The following is an 11,718-nucleotide window of genomic DNA, read 5'->3' as shown; positions in this document are numbered from 1 at the left end:
GTGAGATATCAATACCAGTGAAATGAATAACTAAACTTTCTAACTGTTTCTTGTCAGTAATGAGTTCCAGTATACTGCTGTGAGAGATGAATGCAATACCATTAAATAGAGTCAAGTCATAAACTATGTATGAATCAACTATGTATAGATCAATGTCAATCATGGCTTTTATCTATACATAATCAATATGTGCTCAATATGTGCTTAATAATGAATTCTAGTGTGTGCTCATGTGATTACCTGTATATATCATAGTGCCAATCAAGCAAAACATGGCAATCATGGCTTTTATCTATACATAGTTGACCTATACGTAGTTTATAATGGTTCAAATCTGTTTAGCAAAACAGTCCAATATATGCTGTAACAGTTTGTTTAGAATCTGTTTGACAAAATAGTCAATATATGCTCACTAATGACTTTCAGTATAGTGTTGTGAGAGATCAATACCAGTGAAATGAACAACTAAACTTTGTAACAGTTTCTTGCCAGTAATGAGTTCTAGTGTACTGCTGTGAGAGATGAATGCAATACCATTAAATAGAGCCAAATCATAAACTATGTATAGATCAATGGCAATCATGGCTTTTATCTATACATAATCAATATGTGCTCAATATGTGCTCAATAATGAATTCCAGTATGTGATCATGTGATTACCTGTATATATTATAGTGCCAATCATAATAGCAAAACATGGCAATCATGCTTTTATCTATACATAGTTGACCTATACATAGTTTATCATGGTTCAAATCTGTTTAGCAAAATAGTCCAATGAGTTCCAGTATAGTGATGTGAGAAATCAATGCAATACCATTAATCAAAGTGAATCATGCCAATGAAATGAACAACTAAACTATGGATATATCAAGTATGTATTGATCCATGCAAAATCATTCAACATACTTATGAGGTCATAAACTATGTATAGATAAAAGCCATGATTTCAAACTATGTATAGATCAATGCAGAAAGAAACTCTATTCCTATTGCCAACTATGTTTCTTTTCATCTTCTAAAAGATGAGCCTCAATTTCAGCGGACCCGACGATTTATTAAAACACATTCATAAAAGCCCAAATTCAAGTTATAGTTTGTACATGTGTATGTGTACATACATACATGTGTGTGTATGTACGTACACACATACATACTTGTGTGTGTACGTACATGCATGCATACATACATGTGTGTGTCTACCTACATGCATGCATACATGTGTGTGTGTGTACGTACATACATGCATACATACATACATACATTCATGTGTGTGTGTGTACATACACACATACATACATGTGTGTGTACGTACGTACATGCATACATACATGTGTGTGTGTGTACGTACATACATGCATACATACATGTGCGTGCACATACATATATACATACATGTGTATACATATAGACAAATGGAATCAATGTTATGCTTTCATTGGTATAGATAGATTACATGGAGTATAATGACACATTGTAATTTGTTCTTTATGGGCTTATGATCCTCGGTAGTTGGTACTCCTTGTTGTATTTGAATAAATAATTGACTTCTTAATGCAATGAGGCTAGCAAATAATCATGTTGTATCTCGATAGGTGATAGTTGATATTTCATAACTGATAGTGTTTAAATTGTCCACATTTCAGGTCACTAATGGATCCTATGGAGAGTATAGAGGTCCAAGGAAGCATAGTTAGGAAGACCACATACACCCGCATTCTCACAATTCTTTTTGCTTTTGTTGGCATAGCCAAAGTACTGGTAGCCCGAGAAGGTAGTCAAATGGGTAAACGAATAAGAAAAGGAAATTTCTTTTGTAGAGACATTATTCATTCGAATGAGGTGGATTGTCATGATCAGATTCAGATGAGTAGGGCAGCCTTCTTTTCTCTAGCTCGTATTCTGAGGCTGAAAGGAAGCTTGAGAGATACGATCCACTTGAAGTTAGAGGAACAACTAGTGATGTTCCTCCACACCCTTGGGCACAATCTAAGGAACCGCAAGATTGCCCATAACTTTGGGCACTCAGGAGAGACAGTCAGTCGGTACTTCCACAAGGTTTTGATGGCTATCTTAGCCCTTCACAGAGATTACTTCATACCACCTAGTCCAGGCACTCCTCCTGAAATTAGTGGGAAGGATCGTTTTGAACCATTCTTCAAGGTAAATCACACATTATTACAAGTTTATTGTCTAGAATGTTGTCCTTATCTTATTATTACTTGAGCATACATTTGATCAGTGTATCATATCCCACAGGATTGCATTGGAGCCATCGACGGTACCCATATTCCAGTGCGAGTTGATGTCGACATACAGGGTAAATATCGTGATAGAAAAGGGAACCTATCGCAAAATGTTATGGGTGTCTGCTCCTTTGATTGTAAGTTTCAGTATTGCCTTGCTGGTTGGGAAGGCTCTGCTGCAGATAGCCGTGTTCTAGCCTCAGCTCTATCCAGATCAGATCCACTTGTAGTTCCCCCTGGTAAGCCAAATCACATTTTAATATACTCAAGGTTATGCTAAATGGTTCAAGTATTGACAATATACTTTCTTTATATAGGAAAATATTATCTCGTGGATGCTGGATATCCAAATGCACCTGGATTTCTTGCTCCTTATCGGTGTACACGCTACCACTTGAAAGAGTGGTCAAGAGAAAACCCAATAAACTCTGCACATGAGTTGTTCAACCATCGACACTCCTCTCTTAGAAATGCAGTAGAACGTACATTTGGTATTCTGAAGCAGCGTTTTCCAATCTTAAGACATGCAACGTCTTATGATATCATGACACAATCCTATATTGTTTTAGCATGTTGCATACTTCACAATTTCATTACAATAGAGGATGGCCTTCCATCGGAAGAAGCTATTGAAGAGGAAGATGATCGTGATGGGATAGAGGTGCCACTACTTGAGACATATGGGTTGTCTCAGGAGGATAGAAATGAGTGGGTCCAATTTCGAGAAGATATAGCAAATAGGATGTGGGAAGATTATAGATCTCGAGAATAAATGATTTATTAGAAGGCAATGTGCTTTATATGATTAAATTGATGTATGCATATACAATGATGGTGTTTGATTTCGTTATTCTGATATCAGTCTTTTCTACATTCTAATTAAATAAAAAGAACATTAACTTTCAATTTCACACCTACATTATGTACAAAAATTGTTGATCATATCTGCAATACACAATTCAACTTGAAATATAGATTACATTGATTTAAATGCAAGAAAGCACAATTATTATACATCTTTGCATTGAGAAAGTACAATAACATGCTTCATAATGGGGCTCATGACTATTTACTTGCCATTGATATCACCATTTTGTCTTACTGGTAGTTTTTTTTATGTTGATGTGTTATCATCAATTATTGCTTAAAATGTGTATCATCTTCAGTTAAATTCTTTCAAGTTTATTAAATGTTAGCCTCATTGCATTAGGATGTATTAAAAAATGATATTTAAAGTTTATCATCTTCAATTTTAAATGAAATACAGCAAGGAGTACCAAATGATGAAGATCATAAGCCCACATGTAAGAAGAGAACAACGAATTCGTTGAAAATCCTATTTTTCTGATGTTACTGCTTGCTGCATTCTATTTAAATTTAAAGAGCAATAACTTTCAATTTCAGTCGTATGATTACTTTAAATCGTAATACGTTTACCTATTCAATATGTTAGCCTTGTTCCATTATGACGTATTACAAATTGATAGTTAAAGATTTTCTATGTCAAATTTAAATGAAATACAGGAAGGAGTACACAATGGCATATACCGAGCTCATGATGAGCATGGATGGATCTGATCATGTGAAACAGATGTGTTCTCCCATTACTTTGAGTGATATAGATGGATCCCTCGCTGTGAGCAACAAATATTCTTCTTCAAAGAAGAAAATGTGGACAAAATCGATGGAACGCAAGTTTTTAGACTTGCTCCTTGAACAAGTCCATCTCAGACGGAAAGGTGAAGGTGGGTTTAAAAAAGAGGCATGGACTGCGATAGAGAGGACATTCAATTCAGCGATGAACTCGAATCTGTCACGAGATCATTTTAAGAATAAGCTAAAAACATGGAAAGTAGGATATAAAGTAATGAAGGACTTGAAAAATACAAGTGGGTTAGCTTGGAATGAAGAAACTCAAACTGTGGATGCTGAGGATTCAGTGTGGGATGACCTTTTGAAGGTAGGATCATCTTTGTACTCTTTTCATTGAAGAAAATTTTTCTTCTTATTTTAATAATGAAAAACTTACAACCTAATCCATCTATTAATGCTTATATGTAGAGGAGAGAATTCAAAAATGCAAAAATGTATAAGAGGTCACCTTTCCAATATTTCAATGAGTTGGCTGTAATTGTTGGTAATGACATTGCTGAAGGGTTCGCATCTACAACACCCCTTGATGCTGAAGAAGGGCACCCTATGAACGATGCATTTAATGTGCTTGATGAGGATGATACCAATTGTGGTACACCTCTTGACAGCCAACCAGATATTGATGAAGAGTTATATCATTCCAATCAGTCGAGTGCAAGTGTTAGAGGGACTCCTCCACCATCATCATCAAGGAGGGGAAAGAGGAAGAAGACATCTTTGGCTGCATCATTGGATGTGATATGCGAAACTATGAAGGAACTGAAAGATGGCCTCATTAAGCCTCAGATTGTAAAAGTGGATAAATCTGAAGATGATAATATTTTGACTGCTGCATATATTGCTCTCAAAGCTGTCCCTGAACTGAGTCGAGCAATTTTCGTGAAAGCACATGATACCTTCGTGCTTCAACGTGAAAGAGCCAAAGGGTTCTTGATGATGGATGAGGTGGAGAGAGTGGAGTGGATTGCAATGACATTTGGTACCATTTAGCTATTTCAGCTACTGACTGGATTGCAATGACTTATGCTGCATGATTACTCTATTCAATGGTTTTGCATTAATCTCTAATAGCACTAAACTAAAACTATATTAATCTCACATCACTATATTGGAACTCATTATTGAGCACATTTTGACTATTTAATTAGTGATCTCTCACAGCACTATACTGGAAGTCATTAGTGAGCATATATTTACTATTTTGTTAAACAGATTCTAAACAAATTGTTACAGCATGTATTGGACTGTTTTGCTAAACAAATTTGAACCATGATAAATTATGTATAGATAAAACCCATGATTGTCATTGATCTTCCATGTATCCATACATAGTTTATGTGTTGGCTATGTTTAATGGTATTGCATTGATTTGTACATAGTTTATGACGTCATAAGTATGTTGAATGATTTTGCATGGATCTATACATACTTGATATATCCATAGTTTAGTTGTTCATTTCATTGGCATGATTCACTTTGATTAATGGTATTGCATTGATCTCTCACAGCACTATACTGGAAGTCATTAGTGAGCATATATTTACTATTTTGTTAAACAAATTCTAAACAATCTGTTACAGCATGTATTGGACTGTTTTGCTAAACAGATTTGAACCATGATAAATTATGTATATGTCAACTATGTATAGATAAAAGCCATGATTGTCATTGATCTTCCATGTATCCATACATAGTTTATGAGTTGGCTGCGTTTAATGGTATTGCATTGATTTGTACATAGTTTATGACGTCATAAGTATGTTGAGTGATTTTGCATGGATCTATACATACTTGATATATCCATAGTTTAGTTGTTCATTTCATTGGCATGATTCACTTTGATTAATGGTATTGCATTGATCTCTCGCAATACTATACTGGGAGTCATTAGTGAGCATATATTTACTATTTTGTTAAATAGATTCTAAACAAACTGTTACAACATGTATTGGATTGTTTTGCTAAACAGATTTGAACCATGATAAACTATGTATATGTCAACTATGTATAGATAAAAGCCATGATTGTCATTGATCTTCCATGTATCCATACATAGTTTATGAGTTGACTGCGTTTAATGGTATTGCATTGATCTGTACATAGTTTATGACATCATAAGTATGTTGAATGATTTTACATGGATCTATACATACTTGATATATCCATAGTTTAGTTGTTCATTTCATTGGCATGATTCACTTTGATTAATGGTATTGCATTGATCTCTCACAACACTATACTGGAAGTCATTAGTGAGCATATATTTACTATTTTGTTAAACAGATTCTAAACAAACTGTTACAGCATATATTGGACTGTTTTGCTAAACAGATTTGAACCATGATAAACTATGTATAGGTCAACTATGTATAGATAAAAGCATAATTGCCATGTTTTGCTATTATGATTGGCATTATGATATATACAAGTAATCACGTGAGCACATACTGGAATTCATTATTGAGTACATATTGACTATTTTGCTAAACAGATTTGACACAAACAGCCAGACACTGTTACAAAGTTTAATTGTTCATTTCACTGGTATTGATCTCTCATAGCACCATACTAGAATTTATTAGTGAGCACATATTGACTATTTTGCTAAATAGATTTGAAACAAATAGTTACCACATCTATTGACTATGTTAAGCAAATAGCAGATAGAAATAGAACTATGATAAACTATGTATAGGTCAGCTATGTATAGATAAAAGCTAGTGATATACTTGTAAATTTCATTATTGAGCACATATTGAGCACATATTGATTATGTCTAGATAAAAGCCATGATTGCCATTGATCTATACATAGCTTATAAATTGGCTCTATTTATATGGTATTGCATTCATCTCTCACAGCACTATACTAGAACTCATTACTGGCAAGAAATTGTTACAAAGTTTAGTTGTCCATTTCAGTGGTATTGATCTGTCACAGCACTATATTGAAATTCATTAGTGAGCACATATTGACTATTTTGCTAAACAGATTTGAAACAAACAATATGTATGTACACACATGTATGTATGTACGTACATATGTATGTATTATGTGCATATGTATGTACACACATGTATGTATACATACTTGATCTATGCATTGCATTGATCTCTCACAACACTATACTGGAACTCATTACTGAGCACATTTTTACTATTTTGCTAAGCATGTATGTATGTATATGCGTATGTATGTATGTACACACATGTATGTACGTATGCATGTATGTATGTGCATATGTATGTACACACATGTATGTACGAATGTATACAAACTTGATCTATGCATAGTTTAGTCATCCATTTTATTGACATGATTGGCATTGGTCAATATGCAGGATAGTTGTTCATTTCATTGGCATTCGCACGATTGGCATGTGAAGTCATTCCAGATGGTTAATTGGCTTTGTGTAATGGTATTGCATTGATCTGTCACAACACTATATTGGAAATCATTACTGAGCACTTTTTTTCTATTTTGCTAAGCATGTATGTATGTATGTGTGTATGTATGTGCGTATGTATGTATGTAGGTGCGTATGTATGTACACATGTATGTACATGTGTATGTATGTATGTATGTGCGTATATATGTATGTCTGTGCATATGTATGTTCACGCATGTATGTACGTATGTATACATACTTGATATATGCATAGTTTAGTCATTCATTTCATTGACATGATTGGCATTGGTCAGTACATAGTTTAGTTGTTCATTTCATTGGCATTCACACGATTGGCATGTGAAATAATTCCAGAGGGTTAGTTGGCTTTGTTTAATGGTATTGCATTGATCTCTCACAACACGTAGTTTATGATCTCGTAAACGTTTGGTATAGTTGTTCATTGCATTGTTAATTAGAGTTATATTTGAACCATACATACGTGGAATACACAAGGAGTGGCAAATGATGAATGCTCAATTGTAGAACTTGAAAGCATATAGAAATGTGATTTGCTAGATGATTGTATAGTTCATGATTCTGTCCTATGTTATATCTATAGTCCTAATTTTCTTGCATATGTTTTTATTTTTTTGTCTTTTTGTCCCTATTTGATTTCCTATGTATGTTTTCGTTGACAAGATTATCAAAAGTATTAAGGATTTTTGGTAGATGATTGTACAGTCATGATTATGTCCCATGTTATATGTATATTCCTAATTTGCTTGGATATTTTTTAAATTTCTTATTTTTTTTTCCACAGTTTGGTTTCCTATGTACGTGCTTCTTGACAAGATTGTCAACGGTATTGATAAAGTGTCTTTCTCTTGTATTTTTTTATTGCTCTTGATTTGCTAATATTGCAAGACCACACATGCTGATAAAAAATGAGCTATCGGATGATTGTTTATTGTGTTTGTAAACGATCAATATTTCTGATGCCACTCCTTGGTGTATTCCATTAAAAAAAAAATCAAGTTTTAATTTTTCAATCATGTTTAGTTCATATATGCAGGATTGACCATCTAACAACACAAACAGTAATGGGAAGATTGAGCAGCATGAGAGGGTTGCCGTCGAATGTGGGGCATAAGGGCATACATCGTGGATTTCTCAGTGTTTTCGTATGTAACGGTGTGTCGTCGAATGTGGGGCATAAAGGCATACATCGTGGATTTCTCAGTGTTTTCGTGTTTAACGGTGTGTTTTCACACCACCATCAAATCATGGATATTGTTCTATCAAGTTAGCAAGTTTTCATATTGTAGTAATTATGTGAAATTCATTATTAGAATTTCATGATGTTAAAATATGATTTATATGATTAATGATTTTCATGATCTTTTTTTTTAAATTGCATGTAAAATCTATGTTGCCAAAATTCCACATTTTTTAAGAGCAATTATTAACAAAGCATCATTTTTCTTGTTAAAGTTCTCATCAAATGTTTAATGTATGTGAATGTAAAATGGTATATTTTTTCCTATATAATATTTCACGTAAAATTTAGTTGCATATTTTGTTGAATAATTAACTAACTTAATAAATTTATTAAAAGGGAGAGATACATAGAGGGGCAGAGAGTGCGGGATAAGAAGGGGGGACGGAGGGACAGAGGGAGAGAGTGAGAGAGAGAGAGAGGAGCTTGTGTGTTCCTGCATCTGTAGAAAGGTGTCTGTTGATGTGTGTTTTATGACTCACCAAACAGTAGAACGAAATACTGAAATATCTTATCCTCTCTTGAATATATATCTGTCTATGACCTCATCAAGATCTTCAAATGTCTCCTCCCCAATTGAAAGTATTTTCCAAGTCGAAGATAGCTAGCAAAATCCTTTTGGTCTTTTCCTCCCTCCACAATATCCTTGTGTGCATAAACTCCATTGAAAATGTTCAGTGTTAGAATCAAGTGAGTAGGCCCTTTCAAGCATGGACGGATAATACTCTCCCCTGGCTCTTTATCTGTTAGGAACTTAATGGTTTCATTCTCTTGTTCACTTCATGAAATGGAATCCTCTTCCGCAAAATATGGATCCTTAACCTCCTTATCCTTATCCTATGCACCCTGATAGTTATCATTCTTTAGTGAACTCTCTTTGCAAGTTAACTCAACTAGGTACTTCACTTTTGTCATAGTTTTCACCCAACAGGTAAGGATGCTGCCTTCTGCAATTTTTTCTAAAGGATCTATATCTAGATCATCAGAAAGCTCCTCTTTCAATATTATTCATGTCAAGCTTGATTCCAGATCACAAATTATACGATGATTTTGGACTCTACGGGGACAATTTTTTCCATTAACAGGGTCTCTTCATTTTCTCCAGTCAGCAGATAAAATTCCTCATCCTGGGATGGCTCTTTATATGGCGATCTCAAATCCTGAAATCCATGTAACAATTCACTCTTTATGTCAGCAAGGGTTTCCTGCTTTTTATTGGATGTCCATTGCTCCAAACTTCTAGCATATTCATCAATATCAAGGGCATTTAACAGATCAGGATATTTTTGACATGCTCAACAACCATTTCTTGTGTTTCCTCATCCATATCATCTATATCATGTCCAGCTTCTTCACAATATATGTCCTTAGCCATTTTCTTGGCAAATTCATATGACTTTGGATGAATTCTAGTATCATCCAATGGATCCATAACATGGTTTTCGGATGCTGCTTGTCCATTCCCTCTAACCCATAAAAAAACCAATAGCATTTATAAAGACAAGTGGCTTCATAGCCTCTACAGTTGGTTGTTGTAACTATTACCTGCTCAACAGCTTCATACTTTTCATCTGGAGTAAGGAAATGTTCCAGTGAATGAAGCTTCAATGATAATATTTCTTTGCCAAGACTATATAATGTTGCAACCATGGCCAATGGATTCTGAAGATACCGACCAAGAGCCACAACACGCCTCACAATCCCTCTCTGTGTCGGCAACTAGTCTTAAGAGATGCGAGAATTCTCATATAGTGTAGGCAATAATTCATCTGCATAAACAACATTTATTGTGTCCAATCCTTCTGCCAAATCACATGGATGAACACAAACATAGGGAGGGATAGAGAGAGGACACAAACACACATATTTAGCGGCTAAGTCACAAGGTTCAAGTTTCAATTCGAGTTCGACAATTATGAAGTTCGGATGAACTTGACAATAAATTCAATTCGACGATAAATTTGTCTTACACAATTTTTCAAAAATATATAATATATATGATCACAATTTCCAACAATGGGACAAAAAATAACTTCGTACAAATGATTGCATGTATGATTATTTTTAACTTTTCTTTGCTAATAAATAGAATTAAAATAAAAAATAATAATCATTTTATTTATTATTGACTAACAAAATAAAACTGTGAATATTCAAGAATAAATAATAATAATGTAGTCTAATTATAAATAAATTAAATCATAAATATTAATACTTTACTCATTCTAATCCTTGTGTTTCACTAATTAAATAAGATTAAAAAAATTTACAAATTCCAATTCCAATTAGAAAATGAACAACCAAACGCAACAAAAAGATATTCCTAGTCATATTCTGTTCCAATTCCAATTTCTAAATTGGCAACCAAACGCAGAATATGGATTTGAAAATTCATCTTCCGTGTCAACCAAACGGTCCAACTATCTTCCTAAAATACATAACCAGGTTTTCGAAAACCTGGTTATCAGATAACCTGGTTATGAGGAAAATTCATCTTCCCCAACCAAACGGGGCCTAATAGTTATGTGCAATGTGTAGATGTATATGTAGTTGGGTTTCGAGTCTTCCCTTCTTTCACATTATTAATGATAAGAGAGTTTGTTGTTTCATGATATTGAGAAAAGAATTGAGAAAGAAACTAAATGCACACGTAATAAGCTGATAGGAGTTTTAATATATCTGGTATATAAAGAGGCTCGCCATACCTACCTATGTTTTTTAATAGAAAGAAGGAAATATTCAGCGTTTGCCTTTCCTATATTTGTCTAGGAAAGAACCTGTAGTTGTCAGTTATAAGCACGCACTTATACTATTCCATTTTCTTAACCGGAAGGTAACTTACGAACTCTCTGCAAGAGGAAAACATGCTCATAGAAAATACAACAGACCTGCATAATATCGTTTCATCACGAAGTCTCTAATTAACACTGAGTCCAGAGATAACAGCCAGTGATGGCAAATTGTTATAATATGAATGTGGTTGTCAATGTGCTGCAACACTTATATCTTGAATTAAACTCTTCAGAAAACTATAATATGAATTATCACAGTCAAGAACGCTTGAATTACTACTGTTTTGCCATGCTCGGTATACCTTTCACTAGGCTTGAGCGTTGTTGAATTTACTATTCAGCTAGATTAGAAAATACGAA

The sequence above is a fragment of the Cupressus sempervirens genome, chromosome 2, assembly GCF_028749045.1.
Source record: "Cupressus sempervirens isolate cs-2001-9-10 chromosome 2, ASM2874904v1, whole genome shotgun sequence".
In the NCBI taxonomy this organism is placed as follows: domain Eukaryota; kingdom Viridiplantae; phylum Streptophyta; class Pinopsida; order Cupressales; family Cupressaceae; genus Cupressus; species Cupressus sempervirens.
This window is presented reverse-complemented; position numbering follows the sequence as displayed.